Genomic DNA, 20,492 nt, shown 5'->3' on the forward strand with positions numbered 1-20,492 from the left:
TTAGTTCTATTCCTCCCATTCTGGAGATGTAATTTTCATTTTTCTTGACCAGATGTAGAGAATTGCATTTCTCCCTGTTAAATACTATTCTGTTAATCACTGTTCATTGTTTAAACTTATCTATTTTCTTCTGAAATCTTTCTCTGTCATCTCTAGTGTAAGCTATCCCTCATAGCTTTGCAACATTTGCAAATTTTATTTGTTTACCTTCAGTTCCCTTATCTAGTTAATTTAGAAAAAATGCTGAACATCACTGGGGCCAGGACAGAGCATTGTGGTACTCCATTTGAAACACTCTTCCAATAGGATGTGCTACCATTTATCAACACTCTTCGAGTACGATCACTGAGCCAGTTATGAATCCACCTAACTGTAGCCTTGCCAATTCCTTGGTCATTTTTTCAATAAGGATAGTATAAGATACTTTATCAAATGCTTTGCTGAAGTCAAGATATACTATATCTACCACATTTCCCTTATTCAACCAGTCAGTGATTCCATCGTAGAAGGAAATTAGATTACCATAGTCGGGCATGACTTTTTTGCTGCAAACCTGTGAAGATCAATTGATGATACAATTACTTTCTTAGAAAACACAAATGCAAAACAGGAAATTAAAAGTTCGGCCTTCTCAACATCACCTTTTTCATCATGTAAAAATCCTATAGCATCTTTGTCCAATTGTTTTGCTTTTTACAAACCCTCCAAATCCTTTTTTGTTGCTTTTGGATTCCCTTGCCAGCCTCAATTTGGTCTGCCTTGCAAGCCTCACTTCATTACTGGCCTTAGCTCTTCTAACGTTTGCCGCATTCTTTATGTTCTTCACAACTTCCACATATGGATTCCAAAATAGTGGTTCTGGAAAATGCATAATATCTTCAGAGATCTGGTTTGGAGGGGTATTCCTAGAATAAAATTAGAGAAGCTATGGCTACCTAACGATAAGGGAAGACTAGCACTGCCGCATATTTGGGGATATTTTTTAGCCTCTCAATTTCAACATATTAGGGGGTAGGCCTAGTAGGGGATTCAAGAGGCAGGAGCACTAGTGTTGAAATACTTGGAAAAAGGGGATAAGCTGCTAGAACTTCTAGAGTACCACAAATTTAAAACTCATTTAAGATATCACCCCACCCCGTTTCTTTTAAATAAAACATGGTGGACATGCAAGAAGTTGCTGGGTATTTGGGACTGCTCCAAGTACACTCCTATTTGGAATAATCCTTGTTTAATGGAACTACAATATCTTGAAGGGTTTGGGGAATGGAAAAGGCTGTATCTTAATAGACTTTATTTGCTCCTTTGATCATCTGAAACAAGAGTTTAATTTACGAAATTTTGTATTTTTTTTTATCTACAACTGAGGCATGCAGTAAGAGTTCAGGAGACTCTCTCTGATCTTACTATCTCCTAAAATGGAGTACTGGATTTGCTGTACAGGCTAAATCCACTAAGGGCATTATTTCGTAGCTGTACAATTCATTGTCATTAAAAAATTCTAGGAGATGCTATGGCTAAGGTTAAGGCAAGTTGGGAGAGTTGATCATATTTCCACGGAAAAGTGGGATGATATTTTGGAATCAGCAGGGAAAGTCTCGATCAATACAGCCCATTAGTACTAGAATTAGTACTTTGATAAACCTTAAATACTTTTTTTGCACTGAGTAAGAGACAGATAGTATTGAAATTTGTTGCTCTACCTCATTAATTAGTTTTGAGTCCTGTTGTGGGCACCAAAAAGGGAGAGGGGGTGCTTAGTCAGCAGGATTGGGGTTTAGGGAGGGGGAAAGATTGTGGTCTAAATTTGTATTTGTAATTTGTATGCGAGCTGTGGATTTTTTGCATGTAATTCATTCATATGTGCTACATATTACTGTACATACTCAAGTATAAGCCAAGTTTTTCAGCACATTTTTAATGCTGAAAAAGGCCAAACCCCTCGGCTTATACCTGAGTCAGTGTCCCAGAAAATGAAGGGGAGCGGCAACGATGGAGCAGCGACTCACAGGAGTTATGAGCCGTCTGCTGTAGCTAACTCCTGTGCCTGCTCCTAAAGAGAAATTAATATTCACTTCGCTCACAGCTGCCGGCTTCCTGCAGTGGCCGGGCAATCACGTGTGTCTGCTACTTAAGGGAATGGCTATTCATTGCTTTCCACTCCCATGGGCGCACGTGATCGCCCGGCCACTGCTGGCATTGGAACAAGACGCTGTGAGGGAGTGCAGGAAAGGTAAGCAGGATGTTTTTTTTAATGTTTTTCTGATGGAGCCCACGCAAACCAGGATAGGGATGAGGGGGGCCATGCAAATCAGCATAGAGATGAGGGGACCATGCATAACAGGATAGGGATGAGGAGGCCATGCAAACCAGGATAGGGATGAGGAGGCCATGTATACAAGGATGGGAATAAGGAGGCCATGCATACAAAAATATGGATGAGAAAGCCATGTATACAAGGATGGGGATGAGAAGGCCAAGCATACAAGATGAGGATGAGGAGACCATGCATATCAGGATAGGGATGAGAGGACCATGCATACCAGGCTTATACTTGAGTCAACAAGTTTTCCCAATTTTTTGTGGTAAAATTAGGTGCCTCAGCTTATTTTCGGGTCGGTTTATACTCGAGTATATATGGTAACTTGCTATCATCAACTGTTCTGTTACATATTGACAATTGTTTTAACTCCTTCAGTCCCGGGGCGATTTTTTCTTCCTCTTCTACCAAGAGACGTAACTTTTTTATATTTCCATCAATATGGCCATATAAGGGTTTGATTTTTGCAAGATGAGTTGTACTTTAGAATGACATCATTCATTCTGCCACATAGTGTACTGGAAAAAGGGGAAAAAATTCCAAGTGCGGTGAAATTGCAAACGAAAAGTGCAATTCCACAATGTTTTTTGTTTTTTTATTTACCGTGTTCAATATAGGGTAAAAATGATTTGGCAATATGATTACCCAGGTCAGTATGGCTGCGCAGATACTAAACATGTACGTTTGTTGTTTGTTTTTTTATTTTATTGGTGAAAAAAAATTCAGAAATGTGATAAAAAGATAATTGCACTTGTGTCGCCGCCTTCCGAGACCCATAACATTCTCATTTTTCAGGCTCTTGGGCTGGGTGAGGGCTTATTTTTTAGGCCCTGAGCTAATGTTTTTACTGATGCGATTTTGGGGTAGATACGATATTTTGATCGCCCATTATTGCGTTTTATTGCAATTTAGCAGTGACCAAAAAACGTAATTCTGGAGTTTTGATTTTTGTTTTGGTTACACAGCAATAACAAATATGTATATTTGTTTGTAATTTTATTTTTAATGGGAGAAAGGTGGGTGATTTGAACTTTTTTTTATTCTTTTAATATTTTTAAAACTTTTTTAAAAAACTTTTTACGGTATCTAATAGTCCCCTTAGTAGACTAGAAGCTGCAATCATCCAATTGCCTGTACTATGTAGTCCCAAAATCACGATCTCCTATGAACTCTGGCCATGGTCTTCAGAAGACCCACGGCTGTCATGGCAAACCATCGGCGCTCGACGTTCATGTAATGCCATGGGCGGGATCAATGATGCAGTCAGTGATTGACAGCAGCATTTAACTGGTTAACAGCCGCAGGTGGATCAATAAAAGCTTCTTGATTTAAAAACCTAATTACTAATATATTTTTATGTATTTTTCTTTTTAATAGCAAAGGAGTATTTTTGTAAATCAATGAAAACTGCAGGAAGTTAGTTTTTTTCCCTTTAAATAGGTTCAAAACTGAGATAAAAATGAAACTACACTTAAAACATATGCACATGATGGCTTCAGAAATACCCCTAAAACAGATTTAACTCCCTTGTCTTTTATATAAGAGTGTCATGGGATATCCCAAACCCATTAGAGCCACAAAATCACTGTCGAGTTGGAAAAAGAAAAAACACAAAACATTTACCCAGATGAAAAACAAGAACACACAGGGACTGTGCAGCACAAGTAATAAATGTAACGTAACTCATTAAAATTGATTCACTTCTCCTTCCAGCTCAGAAACAAAGTAACTATTGGGCTTGATTTTATTCCCAAATGTGGATAAAAAATTTGCATTAACATAGCTAACAGACGCAGTTTGGTGCTGTTCATTGTATGCACACCAGTGAAGACTGATAGAAAATGGCAAGTATGCACAGCACTCCGCCCGTGCGCTCATTTCAGATCTCTAGGGCAACATATCATATTAATAAAAGCAAATCATAACTAACATTTTAATCTGGAACTTATGTAATGTAGGTGCTTGAAATGTGGACATTTTTAGTAGTTTTTCTTATATACATAACTTAAAAAAGCAGCTCTCTATTTTTGAGAATTAGCTATTCACTTGCTCCTAAGCAATCACTATATTACACATTGTCATTAGGGCTTGCTGGCCGCCAGATTACATCTTAAAAAAAAAGCAAGGTGAAATACATTTATTAATACACGGAGTTCACAAAGATAGATTGCACTAGTATTCATTATTGAATAGCATGTCCTACATTGTAGCATGTGTAAAGCATGGAACATGTCTCAGAAACATCAGGAATGAGGCAATGGGCAATAATACACTAGGACAGACATGTTTGCAAGTCGGCAAAATAATCCATTTACCGTGCATTCAGTACCTGGTGATAATTTATAGTGTTATTCTTGTTGCAGAATTTCCCAGCTGGAACAGGAATAACTCCATCTAGTCAGAACCACTAGAGGTGGAGCTGCAAAATAGCTAAGAGTGGCTGAGCTACACTACGTAAAAGCTATAGAAACAGTAGTCCAGCAAATCTCGACTGGAGCTCTACTTCCAGTGGTCAGAATTATTCCCCTCTCAGCCAGGAAGAGTTGAGATGGAGTAACCTTTTAAATGGAACCGGCCAGCTATATTTTTCAATGAAATGCTGGTAAAGATCATTTCACCCGATGAATGGGTGTTTTGCTTGCTTAGGCCGGAGTCACACTTGCGAGAGTGATGCGAGAAACTCGCGCGAGTCTCTCACATCAATACCCGGCACTGCCGCCGACACTCGGACCGGAGTGTGCGGCTGCATGGAACTACATGCGGCCGCACACTCCGGTCCCGAGTGCCGGCGGCAGTGCCGGGTATTGATGTGCGAGTTTCTCGCATCACACTCGCAAATGTGACCCCGGTCTTATCAAGTGATTGGCGGCCTGTTTACACGGCTTGTTCACATGGCCAGAAATCATCAGTTAGAAAAGATCCAGCAGTAACCCATTGCCAAAAAAGTTGTGCAGACATTGTTTTTTTAGCTGGACAAAAAAGTTATTTAACCTGCATCCGTTTTTTTTACATTCCAGTCTACGGACAAAGGATCTGTTAAATAGTCATCCATTTTCTTCCATTTGAAATTCATCCAGTAAACAAAAAACGGATCCAGCTGAAATTATTTTTTTTGCCAGACAAAAAAGTTGTTTTGCGTACCTTTTGTCAATGGATTGCTGCTGGATCCATCCTAACGGATGGCTACCGGACATGTGAACATAGCCTTTTCTTGCAGTGTTACTGCCCCTTTAGAGTTTATATAAATTAACTGATTGGTAGACCACTCTTAATGACACTGTCTGAACAATTTGCAATAGATCGTTCACTGTGCATGGGCTATCATTGTTCTTGACAGCACGAGTCCTGTTTACAGAGGATGAGGTGTTGCCAAGAATGATGATGCTTAGTGCAAAATATTATTTCACCTGACGAAAGAGCGCTTTGCTTGTTCATCGTAGGATTGCCAACTTGTTCAGACTCCAACATTATTGGGAACCGAGCAATCCTAAGAACGGGTCATTCATGAAAATCTTGCAGTGTAAATGGACCGTTAGGATTGGGTTTTCGATGGTAAAGTGGCTACATTTAAGAGGCTGTAGTATCTGCAATACTTGGATTCCTATAGTTCTAACCAATGTAAGGTGTTCCCAATAATCTGAGAAGGACCTGCCAATTATATATACAGCACACTCCTTAGAAGCCCTAATAGAAATTTCATGAAAAACAACGTTGTGTTCGGTGAGCACTCATGCTGCAAATGTAAAGTTTAAACCTATCCTATTGGCCAATCAAAAGATTACATTAGATATTGTCTCTAATAAAGAGTGAGTCGGAAAAAGCTGACGCCAGTGCCTACAAAGCACAATAGGACATTTCAATGATACCCAGACTTGAAAAGGCGTGAAAATATTAAAAACTTGCTTTAATATTGTAAATATGGACATAGCGAAAGAGTAGCATTTACAAAATTGCAAATCAATTAACCTCTGTTATTCATTCTTTTGGCCACACCTATTTCATTACAAAGATCAGGCTATTAAAAAGAAAAGATACCAACAGCACAAGAAGAGCGAACTGAGCACGGGAGACCCAGCCAAGTCTAGGTTAGAAGTCAAATAGCATTTAAAACCTGTTTGATTTATAATATTCATCAGCGATTTTAAAAATGCTATCGGCAAGAAGGGGAGAGGGAGGGAAAAAGAAAAAACCTTTTCCAGTAAATCGATGTATTTTGTTATAATTTTATTAGGAATATAAAAGAAGCCTTGTGAAAAGTGCTTAGAGCGCAAAAAAAAAAAAAGAAGTCTAGCAGTGGAAACATTAGTCAGTCTGTATTAGGAATCCCATCCTCACAGTTTTATTGTTACTGTCAGGATGTGAAAGGCAGTGCTTAGAACAAAATAATACATAATGTATTACACCGGCCTAAACATCAGCAGTCATTTTTATTCTAAAATGTAAAAGCTCAAAAAGGGAGGGATGGAAACCAATTGACAGCATTCACAGAAGCTTGGGACAGAGGAGACGTTCAAATTGCTATGAGGAAAGTAAAGCAGTTTTCTGCCTTAATGGCACACTGGTGTCTTTATTTAGGAGATGATATTGCAAGACCCAGCATAAAATTGTACTGATGTAAAAACACACATTGTACCTTAATACTTTTCTAATTTCCGAGATGTGCACTATTAGGATAATTGTCTTGTTAGGAGAAGCACCATTTATCTACTGCTGTGGGACAATGATTTGCTCATGCAAAGGAACTAAGTAAAACATGATATTACTGTTAATTACAGAATGGGTGTAAGATGCATTATGCTCATGACTGAAAAGTGCCTTGCTCATTAGATACAGCATCTCTATGATGGCATGGAAGTCGCTAATTAAGAGAAACTTTCATGGGTTAGAGGGAGGGTACCCTGGAGAAAGAACGCTATATCATGCAGTCAGGATATTACAAGTCAAAGTCGAACCCCCCCGACTGTTCTCATTTTACACAGTACAAGTCACAACGTAATATATCTGCACATTACTAGACTTATTTAATGGAAATTTCTAATGCAAAAACTAGCCAAACACCACCAATTAAAATCAGGATTTTAGGCCAGGCAACATCAACTTGTTTTGTATTGCTACTGATTGTAACTTGCATATTAGTGGGGAGGGTGAACAAAGAGACCCCCATCAATCATGAGAAGGAAGTTTTAAAAGGGAATCTCTCAGCAGGTTTTGCTATGTAATCTGACAGCAGCATGATGTAGGAGCAGAGACTCTGATCCTGGCGATGTATCACTTAGTTTACTCAGTGCAGCAGTTATGTTACAGTCACAGTTTTCTCTACTGCAGATCTAGCAGAGCTCAGTTGTTGAGCTGTGTATGGAGTTATTTACCCACACCTTCCTGTGTACATTGTATAGTGACAGAGAGCTGTTAATCAGTGCTGGGGATGTGGTTGGACTAGGATGCACAGGACACTAGTCCTGTAGGATGCTCAAGGCCATTTGAAGTGATACTCTCCTGCTGATAAAACGCTGATGGTATTGAAATAACAAAGCAGACCAGTACGTGACACATCCCTGTAATCAGGGTCTCTGCCCTCACATTATGCTATTCTCATATCACACAGCAAAAACCAGGTGACCGATTTTTTAAAGTGCTTTAATCAATGATTCTCTATACGATCGCTGGAGATGTCCAGGTAAAGCACTTGGCTCACAAGTATCATTTACCATAAATAAGTGATAACTTCAACTTTACGTTTAGACAGATCAGTTAGAAAGGATTCTCAAAATTTATCATAGTAGCTTACGCTGGTTGATTAAATTTTGCACACCTCTAAAACACTTTTGTCTAACTTTATACACCTCTTTATTGGCTTACTAAAAATACTACATTTTTCAACAAAATCTTGCCCCTTTTTAAAGTATTTGCCTGATAAGAATGTATTAATAACCAATGCTGGAGATAAAAGTAGGATTGTTGGTAAGCTGCGGAAGAGAGTGGGGAAGACAAGTCAGGTAAAAGTAGATAGCTTTTATTAGAAGTTTTCAGGATCACAAACCGGCCTTCGACTTCAGACCAAAGCCTTCATTAACCTGATGAAGGCTTCGGTCCACAACCAAAAGGTTAGTGATCCTGAAAACTTCCAATAAAAAGGCATGTACTTTTACTTGCCTCGTCTCCCCCATTCTCCTTGGCAGAGCACCAACAATCCTACTTTTGTCAGATACCCACTGTTAACCTGTCTCATCCTGGAACTGTCTGGGCTGCTCCTCACTCCTTCACTGCTTATGTGCTCTAACTGCACACCATCAAATCAATTTGCTGTTTCAGTGCCACATCCCCTCACTAATGTGCCGATCTTGGTGATAGGTTATCAATTTAAGACTACCACCAGGAAACCACCCCATCGATCGACTCCTGTGGTGGATTCATGTAAACACCTTGAACGAAGCTACACTGTGGAGCTCCAGTCAATCCATGTATAGTGGCCGATGCCAGGAGAGCTGTTCTGCAATACCAAGTAGCGGTATTAAACATTGAATGGAGCTGCGTAATTTAGCACTGAGTTCAGATAAATATTATGGTTCAAATACAGAACATGAATTCAAAGAATGGCCACTGGGATTCTGACTCAAATTAAACACCCTCATATACGATGCTGTAAGGTTCAAGCCAAGGGTGCAGCGGATGGTCCGGACATCACTGTTTAAATTCAGACCATGAAACTGGGCCATCTGAATTCACCCTTGGTCTAAGAAATCAAGTCTATCACACGGTATGCACCATGCTGCATCTTCAGACCATGGGGTGCATGAAATAGCTGCAATTAACAATGTTGTATAAAAGGCTTCCACGGTAAAGTTTTACAGTGTCCTGGACAAAGGAATGCATGTATTTCTAATGGTTTTCCTTAAGCTCTTCCCTAACCAGCTAAACTTGATTGATAGCCCTCTACCCAAATATTATACAGAGGAGAGAGGCAGAAAAGCCAGCAGTGCCATCACAGTATTCACATTACTACTATTCATGGGGGCTTATACTATATTTCTGCATATTTGTGTATTGACATAGGGACACGCTAGTGAATTTTTATTCTGGATTTCTGGTAAAATTTCCTAGACATGGACCAAACAGGCATTTACACTTCATTTTTACAACGGTGTAATCATGGTAGATATGTAGAATAACACAATACGCTATAGTCTTGCAGTTTAATTGAGGAGACAACGGTTGCCTTCAGCAGCACTTAGATTCAATGAAATTTCATCCTGACAGAAACAACTCGTGATCTTTTCTTGTAATACAAGATTGTGATGAACAGTTGAAGTCCGAGTTTTGACTGGGAAGGTAAATATTCCCATGATGTTCTTAAATAGGCTCATTAACATAGTAGGGATAATTACACGGTGAACATGTCGCCAATAACTTCATGCATATGTGCAACGAGCTTCATCAAATATGTATAAGCTCATTATAATCTTACAGGTATTATTTTTAACCTTCACTGAAAGAGGCAATGTTTTCTAAAGCGCAAAACTCTTTTCTAGATATGAATAAATTTGCCAGTAAACAGGGAACAAATTTGAAAAATTTCTACTAATCAAAGAGGATAGGAAAAAAAAAAATTGCAGTCACAGATTTGCGTTAATTCATTTTGAGCGGCTGGCAGACAACCCAATGTGTCCGCTTGCTGAACAAGTCAATTATTTCACGCTCTTCCTACCTGATGAGACGAAAATGATAAGGGAAGCAGCAAAATATCACTATTGAAATAGGTGTGCTCGTTGGATTAATGAAAGATCTTTTAATAATGGAATGCACAGACAGATGGATACACCTAGGCCCATTTGTATTGCATTTAATCCTATTGCTATTTGTGATTGCCCGAAAATACAACAATTAAGAGGGCGATTCCACCTGGGTTTGGTTAGAATATGTTTACACTTGGTGAATTTGTTGACTATTTCTAGTGCAGAATCTGTACTAATATGTATCTAAGTACCATATTTTTTTTTACGGAATGCTAGTCACACATTGTGGAAAAAATGAGGAGTCAATGGATCGAAGGAGTGATCAGAGACATAGCTGAAACTTCAGTTGTAGTGGAGATTTGTGCATTGATCCTGCACAGCAAACTGGGGAGGCTTATTGGCTGTCTAGTACGGATCTGAATTGCCTCCGAATAGCGCCGTACATGGTCCATCATGGGGGTATTCCTCCCTAGAGCAATGCCTCCATATATCTCCTTGCACAATATACAACAAAGCAAATATCATTCATTTTTTTTTTCAATCTAATTTTTACAGTCCAAAATCATATGGTGCCAAGTACTTAAATTACAGCTCCATACAAAATGACACTTAAAGGGAATCTGTCACCCTTTTTTTGGGCTATGAGCTGCTGGCATCGACATCAGGGGCTTATCTACAGCATTATGTAATGCTGTAGATAAGCCTCCGATGTAACCAGAAAGAGAAGAAAAAGGAGTTATATATGGTACTCACCGGGGGGCGGTCCACTCTTGGTCCGATGGGTGTTGCGGTCCAGCGCCTCCCATCTTCATACGATGCCGTCCTCTTCTTCCGTCCTGTCGTAGCTCCGGCGCAAGCGCACTGCTCTGCCCTTTTGAGGGCAGAGCAGAATACTGCAGTGCACAGGCGCCGGACCTCTCCCGGCGCCTGTGCGTTGCAGGACTGTGCCAGAGCCACGACAGGAAGGGAAAAAGAGAACGGCATCATATGAAGATGGGAGGCGCCGGACCGGACCGCTACACCCTTTGGAACAAAACCGGACCGCCCCTGGGTGAGTATAATCTAACTCTTTTTCTTATCTTTCAGGTTACATCGGAGGCTTATCCACAGCATTACAGTATGTTGTAGATAAGCCCCTGATGGCGGTGCCGGCAGCTCATAGTCCAAAAAAAGGTGACAGATTCCCTTTAAGTAAAGAATGGACTTTCTCAAATACTTCCAGCTTGAATGAACTTGCAGCCAGAAAACTTTAAAAACTAAATGCAGCACCAAGAATGCAGTCTAAAACTCTTGTGACAAATCCTTGGTTTAGTATGACCCCCTTCAAGGTGTCACTGTAAAAAAAAAGACAATCTCTTGATCCAGTAAGTAAATCGTTTCACATCCTTTACTTAGTGGATCAGAGGATTAACTTTCATGCAATCATGGCTTTCTAGAAAAGGTTAGCAATCACCGCAGCCATGTGAATGCGTTAAAAAGTGTAAGGGCAATCACACTAGGCAATATGTAACAACATACCTACCGTACTTCTTTACAGTACCGTATATATAGGTATTGCAGTATTTTATTAATCGCCTGCATATTTTATTTCCCAAAAGAGAAAAATGACCATATTTAATAAAATTCATGTGACGAAGCAAAGAACAAAAACTTTAAAGGTCAATGCGAATCTCCTGTTGAGTCCTGAGCACTTTCAAGCATTTTTTTATTAATAATATGTAAGGACTTCATCAGACATTTCCAACCCTATAGCCCACATCTAATTTTTATGTCAGGTATAAAATAGGCTTAATTATCAGTATCAAAATGTTAATGTGTTATAAAGAGAATTAGGAGATGACATTCTGCAAAATATTTTATGAATTAAGGATGAGATAAATATTTTTTCCATTATAATGAATGCCTAAAACCTAAATGGTAAAGTCTACAAATGAAATATACAATTTGTTCATTGAAGTAAAAAATATCTGTGTATAACACAAGTTCTTCTTTAAAAAGTCTTTATCCTCAAGGTATTTTTATCTTTAATATATAGCAGGAAATGAATGGTTCAAGATGATCAACTTAAAATATATTTATCTTATTTTTTTTTTAAGTTGATAATCTTGAACCATTCATTTCCTGCTATATACAGCTCTGGCAAAAATTAAGAGACCACTTTCAAATGTTCGGTTTGTCTGATTTTTCTCTTTATAGGTATATTTTTGAGTAAAATGTAAATTGTTCTATTAGTCTATAAACTTCTGACAACATGCCTCCGAATTTCCAAGCAATAAATTTTGCTTTTTTTTTCTGAAAAGGAGAAATGGTCAAAAGGAAAAAAAACAGTGATTTCAGATCTCACATAATGCTAAGAAAGCAAGTTCATAATCATTTAGAAACAACAACACTAATGTTTTAAATCAGGAAGAGTTCAGAAATCAATATTTTGTGGAATAACCATGATTTTTAAAAATAGCTTTCATGCGTCTTGGCATGCTTTCCACCAGTCTTTCACACTGCTTTGGGTGACCTTATGCCACTCCTGGTACAAAAATGTAAGCAGTTCTTCTTTGTTTGATGGCTTGTGACTATCCATCTTCCTCTTGATTACATTCTAGAGGTTTTCAATGGGGTTCAGATCTGGAGAATGGGCTGCCCATGACAGGGTTTTAATGTGGTGGTCTCTTAATTTTTGCCAGAGCTGTGTGTGTGTATATATAAACATATATATATATATAATATGATTTTGCAACACTATATGTGTAACTAAGTCTATATGCATTATTATTTTTGTTTTTTTTACTCCCTTGTGAGCTAGTGTCTACTGATAGAAACAAGAGAACATAATTTAAACATACTGGAATGATTGCGAATGATGGAAAGAAAACATACTTTTTTGGGGGGAGATTAAAAAAAAAAGACCAAAAAATTCAGTATGATGTAAATCTCATGAAACGTAGTCAAAAGCACAAGTTTTGCTTACGGCTTTCACATTAGTCTATTGATAATCTGACATATTGTCACGGAGTGACTGGCCCAGTGTGACACGACCCACCAATTGGTTGGTCACTAAATGGGCAGCACAGTGGCTCAGTGGTTAGTTGGTAAGTTAGTTGGTTAGTGGTTGAGTCCTGGGTTCGAATCCCACCAAGGACAACATCTGTAAGGAGTTTGTATGTTCTCCCCGTGTTTGCGTGGGTTTCCTCCGGGCACTCCGGTTTCCTCCCACACTCCAAAGACATACTGATAGGGAATTTAGATTGTGAGCCCCATCGGGGATAGTGATGAAAAAATGTGTGCAAAATGTAAAGTGCTGCGGAATATGTTAGCGCTATATAAAAATAAAGATTATTATTATTATTATTATAATTATTAAATGGCAAAACAAAAAACACACCAAGAAACACCAGGGAAACTTTAACAACAGTGGACTCTGCGATAGGGAACGGGGAAAATGGACATCTCCTGCACTCACCTAAGGAAGTGCCCTGATCTTACTAACGTCCCTATGCAGGTCCTTTCAACCCGTCGCCGAGCAGGATACCTAAGCCTTTGCTTGCCTTGCTCCTATAGAGATAGGAGTGATACAGGTCCTTTTGGATACCAACCTTGCTGAAGACAGGAGGTTGCTGGTGCAGAGGTGCTTCAGCTGAATGCTGTGATTTGGTGCCTTACTCTGCTGTGCGGTGCATTGCAGCAGAGAAAGCTAAATGTTGTTTTTGTCTTTTCTATTCCCTGTTGTGTTTGTCTTACCTTACCTTGTGTTGTCTTAGTGCAGTGGTGGGACCAGTGTATTCACTTGCCAATTCCCTACTTAGAGAAGTAGGGAATTGGCAAGTGAATACACTGGTCCCACCACTGCACTAAGACAACACAAGGTAAGGTAAGACAAACACCACAGGGAATAGAAAAGACAAAAACAACACTTAGCTTTCTCTGCTGCAATGCACCGCACAGCAGAGTAAGGCACCAAATCACAGCATTCAGCTGAAGCACCACTGCACTAGCAACCTCCTGTCTTCAGCAAGGTTGGTATCCAAAAGGACCTGTATCACCAGCCATCAGCTGATGCATCAGGTGACCTTTTAAAGGACGGTGGGAGTGGTCACCACCTGCATCAGCAAACCCCACAGCAATGCAATTACACCAGCGCCAACCGGGGAGGAAAAACTGACACATATATGTCTGAATAATTTTTTGCAATTCAGAAGGACTGCATTGTATAAAGTATTTGGAAATGTTTTCTTCTCTTGAATCTTAGAAATAAGCTATGGTTGTTTTACAAAAAAAAACAACCTTTTATTAATAAAATAATTGATATTACATAAATAGAACATATACGGATTTGATGGCACATATATCTTTTATGTCTTCTTCAGCCATATCTCCAAAATCTTTTAGATCGGAAGTCACTAATTAATATACAAAATCAGTATCATGCCTCATGCTGAGGTTATGTGAACCGTCTTTTTTCTAGCACTAGTCTTTTCCAAATTACATATTATTGGTTTTCTTCTAAAGCTTGGATGTGTCTGAATTGGTTTATTGACCGTGAACTTTTCATAAATTTGGATGAACGACATTAAAAACTGAAGAAAAAAACGTAATTACATATCTGTAATGGGATTTTTCAGAACCCATGACAGCACCACGGAGAGAGAACAGGAAACCTACAGAATAAAAGAGCAGTACCTCTTCCTTGCGTTGGTTGGTTTCCTGTCCTTGACGGAGAAACCTTTCTGTCGTCATACCTGACAAAAGAAAATGGACGTCAGGAGTTTTTCCAAGCCTGGCCATGTTGACTCAAGCAGTGGGGTTACCCCTGCTTCGGCTGGTGCAGGGTCCGGAGGCATCACTGCTAGATCGAAGGGGCCTTCATGGGTGATCAAAAGGAATGCAGGGGCGGCACCACGATCAGTGGCTGGCCAGCTTCCCCATGTCCCCTACTGCAAATGCTAAGGGATGCGCCGGGAGGTGCTCCTTTATGACGCATGCACCAGTGTCATGTGACCAGAAGTAATTTCCAGGGATGGAGCCAGATGACGCCGGGAGGGACGTGCTGTTGGCTGGTCCCACTTTAAAAAGTGGTTAGACTGCCAGCAGAGAGGTGTATCTATAGCTCCAGTGGTCCCAGAAGGCAAAATCCCTTGTATTTTAAACATTTCTTTTATTAAAGAGCTTACCCAACAAAGCATACACTGAAATTAAACTTTCACAAAGCTGAAGAATCAGAATACTCACCTATCCAAATGCTCCTACCTGATGCTCCGATTGGACGTGTGGCAGACACGGAAATAGTTGGAAAATGAGCAGCAAGTACCGTATTTTTCGGACCATAAGACGCAAATTTTTGGGGAAAGTGGGGGGTGCGTCTTATGATCGCAATGCACGGTACCTGGTGCGCTGGTGGCAGCGGGCGATGCTCTGCGGTGCGGTGGTGGCAGCGGGCTGCGCTCCGGTGCAGGGGCGGCGGCTCCGCCGGCGTTTCTTCGCAGCCCGGAGGCCCCCCGCACACCCCTTGCTGGGCGCCGCCATGTTGCGGTGGCCTCCGGGAGCATGGACGCCGGCAAGATGGCCGCCGGTCCGGGGACGAGATCTGAAGCTGCGCATGCGCCGTCCCCGGACCGGCGGCCATCTTGCCGGCGTCCATGCTCCCGGAGGCCACCGCAACATGGCGGCGCCCAGCAAGGGGTGTGCGGGGGGGCCTCCAGGCTGCGAAGAAACGCCGGCGGAGCCGCCGCCCCTGCACCGGAGCACAGCCCGCTGCCACCACCGCACGGCAGAGCGCCGCCCGCTGCCACCACCGCAGAGCCCAGCTGCCCAAGCCCCAGCTGCCCCTGCCCCAGCTGCCCCAGCCCCAGCTGCCCCTGCCCCAGCACAGCTGCCCCTGCCCCAGCACAGCTGCCCCTGCCCCAGCTGCCCCTGCCCCAGCCCACCTGCCACAGCCCATCTGCCCCAGCCCAGCTGCTCCTGCCCCAGCACAGCTGCCCCTGCCCCAGCCCACCTGCCCCTGCCCCAGCTTCCCCTGCCACAGCTGCCCCTGCCCCAGCACAGCTGCCCCTGCCACAGCCCAGCTGCCCCAGCACAGCTGCTTCTGCCCCAGCACAGCTGCCCCTGCCCCAGCCCACCTGCCCCAGCACAGCTGCCCCTGCCCCAGCACAGCTGCCCCTGCCCCAGCTGCCCCTGCCACAGCTGCTCCTGCCACAGCTGCCCCTGCCACAGCTGCCCCAGCCCACCTGCCCCTGCCACAGCCCAGCTGCCCCAGCACAGCTGCTCCTGCCCCAGCCCCCCTACCCCAGCACAGCTGCCCCAGCACAGCCCACCCGCCCCAGCCCCAGCACAGAGCCGCCGCCACCGCACGAGCCTGGACCACTGAATGACCCTGTGACTACTTCTCCACCTGTGCCGGATCCCTTCCCGGGTAAGCTGAATTCGGACTGTAAGACGGACCCCCATTTGACACATTATTATTTTTTTCCCTATTTTCCTTCTGAAAATTGGGGTGCGTCTTATGGTCCGGTGCGTCTTATAGTCCGAAAAATACGGTAATCAACAAGGTGAGTATTGCTTACTTATGGCATTCAGCAGTGGCCAAGTAACCCCTTTAAACAATTGCCAAGACTACAAAAGAAATCCTATAGCTTGTGATGTTGACGATTTCTACATGGTATGCCTTTCACAAAATATTTTATTTTCTCTATTCCTCACAACCTACAGATTGTGCCCTATGATCATGCTGAGCCTTTTTGCTTCTAATGTAGTTGTATAACCAGTTTGAATTTGCCCTGTTTTTACTGGGCAATAATACAGAGATTATCAAGAGGCGCAGGATGAACCAGAAATACCATATAAACCAATTACATTCAATTATCGCTCATTTAGGATGTGCAAGACATCTCCTCTGAGTGTAAAAAAAATATATAAAAATCCTTTTGATTTTTAAACATAACAGCTGTTTCGTGTAATTCATCTGAATAGCTTTAATACTGTCTATTACTTGCTTTACGGAGCAAATGATTAATTCCCAGTAAGGTTAGTAATTATTCCATTATAAAAATGGAGATGTAAGAAGATGAAAACCACAAGAATGATGAAGCAAACCTTAGAGGAGTGGATTGTAGGATAAGTCCCTTGTCGCTGGTAGAACATGTGCATTACTGATCAATGTGGTTAAAACACACAAGGAAAAAAAAAAAAAAAACTTTCAACAATTCCATATTCTTTCCAAGAATCAATTGTTTAAGAAATTCTGTAGCCTCACAAGACTAATAGAGGTCATTTACTTCTTTGTTCTAATACACAACAGAACTGATATCTTACACTTATGCCTGTATAGGGGCCTAACTATACCCTCCTAACACCAATCTACACTCCTTATAACCATGTTCACACAGCACAAAGTTGCAAATAGGCAACGTGTTGTACACAAATCCATAGTGGGCTTTTTTGTGCTAGAAAAGCCAACATTTTGATTTCTGCAACTGTTTGACCAGCAGATCTGAGCACAGCCTTCCACCTGTGGAATCCATGGCAAGAACAAACATAATGTTGAATTTAGCTCCTTCAGATTCCGATGTTATTTTCATGTTTCAGAAACAGTTTGTGTCATCTGCTTTTTAGATGAGAGAGAAAAAAAAAAGTTTCCCCAGCTTCTCCAATCAAACAATTTGTGAGAAAAGGAAAGCACAAGGCTGACAGACATGGATTAATTAAACACTTCTTCTGCAAATTTAAGCTGATCTCTGATGGTCTTATACAGTAAGATCAACTTATTTTCAGGGAGCCCTCCTTGCAAAGTAGATTGTCCATACCCAAGACAAAGATCATGCAAGGTTAAACATGTAAAAACAAAGTAAGGCTTAAAGGGGTTGTCCACGACTAGGAGGACCCCTTCTTAAACTAAATGTTTGGCCCCCATAAAATAATAAAGCCTAAACTCACCTCCTATGCTGGTGGGGTGGTGTTGTGACACATGACACCGACGCTCAATCAACGCTTGAGTCACTGTCTCCACCTTTGGACAAACTGAACATGAAGAAGTCCGGGCTGCAGCTCATCTCAAACTTCCTCTTCATGTTCAGTTTGTTCGAAGGCAGAGACAATGACACCAGTGGTGATTGGGAGCCATTCTTCACATGTCATTTCACCGCATGACAGCCCCAGGACCATGACCATGGGAGGGGCATATAGGGAGTATAGGCTTTAAGATGTTATTGGGGCATAACACTTAGTTTAAGGGTTGTCCTAGTAGTGGAGAACCCCTTTAAATGCAAAGCTAAATAAATTGTGGACACCATTTTTTCCCATATTTTCTTCAATCTCGGCTACTAGTTAAAAGAAAAATTACTTTATTGTTTCTTCATCCAGTTTATTGTTATTATACCATTTCATAGTAATTACATATCTGGTACCAGCCACAAAAAAATGGAACACTCTTTTGGCAAGTATTTGACCTTACACAATTTAGCCTAATCGAACTAATGGAAAACCACAGAAAAAAAATCATTCCATTGTAAAGCCAAAATTCCTATTTGTCTTCTTTTACAGGCATGTGGCCACAAATTACCAACCATGATTCACAAAAGATACACTTGTTTGCATAAATTAATAATTGATGGGGTGCTTAAATCAGAGTTGTACTCGTAGAATTGAAACATAGCAACCTTTTCAATATTAAGGTCTGGAAATGACAATAGTTTCTACTTTGCTCTTAGAAGCAGACCTTTTTAGGCTATTGACATATGATACTTGTAGCAATGAGTGGGTTTCAAGCTTAAAAAAATATCTCTGCATCAGCAGTTATTAACAATTAGGGAATTCGTCATCACATCAAATGTTAATGAGGCACTAAAACAACTAGTGTGGATTGCTGCAGGCGGAATCAAAACCTATTAAGAAATTACCACTTACATGTCAGAGTACTTACCAAATGGAGTGACCTAGTGATAAAGACAGCGCACTTTGATATGTGAAATGCAGTTAAAGGCCTAGGACAAAATCTTGTAGATGATGCAATTCAGTAAGCAGTCAGTGCCAAAAATAAACTGCAACTAAATGTAAAGAAGATTTGCCTGACAAGTCTCTACATTAAGACATGAACCAGCAGGTACAAACTCCTTTAACGAGACCAACAAAAGTATTTCTTTTTAACTCTTTGCAGAAGTAAGGGCACTTTCACACATCAGTTTTTACAGAAAGATAACACCCATTATAATCAGTGTCTTTGACTTGTCCTTCTTTCCAGACCGGCTGTCAGTAGAAAAAAAAAACAAACAAAAAAAAGTTTAATTGGTAAAGCTAAGTTGTTTTTCTTGAACTCACGAGAAGAAAAGAAATGCTGCAAGAATTATAAAAACTGACAACCAGACCAAAAATAAGCCCAGCACATTAGAGGGAAAAAAACTAAGGCTATGATACATAATGATACTTCTGGGCGTAATATCGGGGGTGCATACACTCAGAAGGTATGGATGCCAATGTATCAGCCCAACATAGTGACCCACTGTTATAAAAACATATAGCGGAAGAAATAAGTATTGAACACATCACCAGTTTTGTAAAGGCACTATTGACATGAAATTCTCACCAGATGTCGGTAATAACCCATCCAATCCACACAAAGAAATCAGACCATCGATGTCCGTAAATTAAATTATGTGTAATAATGAGAAATTACAGAGTAAAAAAAGTATTGGACACGTGAAGAAAGAGAGGTGCAAAAAGCCATGGAAAGTCCTGACACCATCTGAAATCTATCAGTGATTAGAAAACAATCCTATCACTTAGTGAAAAATAATATCAGCTAGTTCAACTGATGGCCTATAAAAAGATCTCTCATTACTAAGATGCCACACAAGAAACATCTCATGATGGGTAAAACCAGTGAGCTGTCTCAACACCTTAGCAACCTTATTGTTGCAAAACATACTGACGACATTGGTTACAGAAGAATTTCTAAACTACTGAAGGTTCAAGTGAGCACTGTTGGGGCCATAATGCATAGAGAGAGAACATCATATTACCATAAACCAGATGCTCCGTCCAAGATTTTAAACAAGAATGAACAGAATTATCAGTAGAGTTTTCCAAGAGCAAATGATCACCTGGGGAAATCTACAGAAACACGTGGAGTCAGCAGGTACATTTGTTGCAAAGGAAACAATAAGTAATGCACTCAACTTCCACGGCCTGAATGCTCTCTCACCACGCACGATTCCATGGCTGAACAAAAAGAATGTCCAAGTGCGTTTAACCCTTTACCCCCACCCCCCAAGCCCATTTGCACCTTTAAAACCAGGACAAATTTTACAATTCTGACCAGTGTCACTTTATGTGGTAATAACTCTGGAACGCTTCAATGGATCCCACTGATTCCGAGATATCATTTGATAAGACTTGCGTTTATTTGTGAAAAAAATGGAAATCTGGAGAAAATTTTGCAATTTTCAAACTTTTAATTT

At 40.8% G+C, this 20,492-nt stretch overlaps 1 long non-coding RNA gene across 1 annotated transcript in view; it reads right to left on the reverse strand.

Moving 5' to 3' along the window:
• Positions 1-19,023, reverse strand: part of LOC141097673 (uncharacterized) — a 271,380-nt gene extending 252,357 nt beyond the window's left edge. The window contains exons 1-2 of the long non-coding RNA XR_012234023.1: positions 18,959-19,023; positions 14,725-14,783 (exon numbers count right to left, since the gene is read on the reverse strand). This is a non-coding gene — a long non-coding RNA (uncharacterized lncRNA). The remainder of the gene's footprint in view (positions 1-14,724; positions 14,784-18,958) is intronic.
• Positions 19,024-20,492: the final 1,469 nt, after the last annotated feature.

Source organism: Dendrobates tinctorius, unplaced genomic scaffold (genome assembly GCF_039654945.1).
Source record: "Dendrobates tinctorius isolate UK_male_01 unplaced genomic scaffold, ASM3965494v1 ptg000086l, whole genome shotgun sequence".
Classification (NCBI taxonomy): domain Eukaryota; kingdom Metazoa; phylum Chordata; class Amphibia; order Anura; family Dendrobatidae; genus Dendrobates; species Dendrobates tinctorius.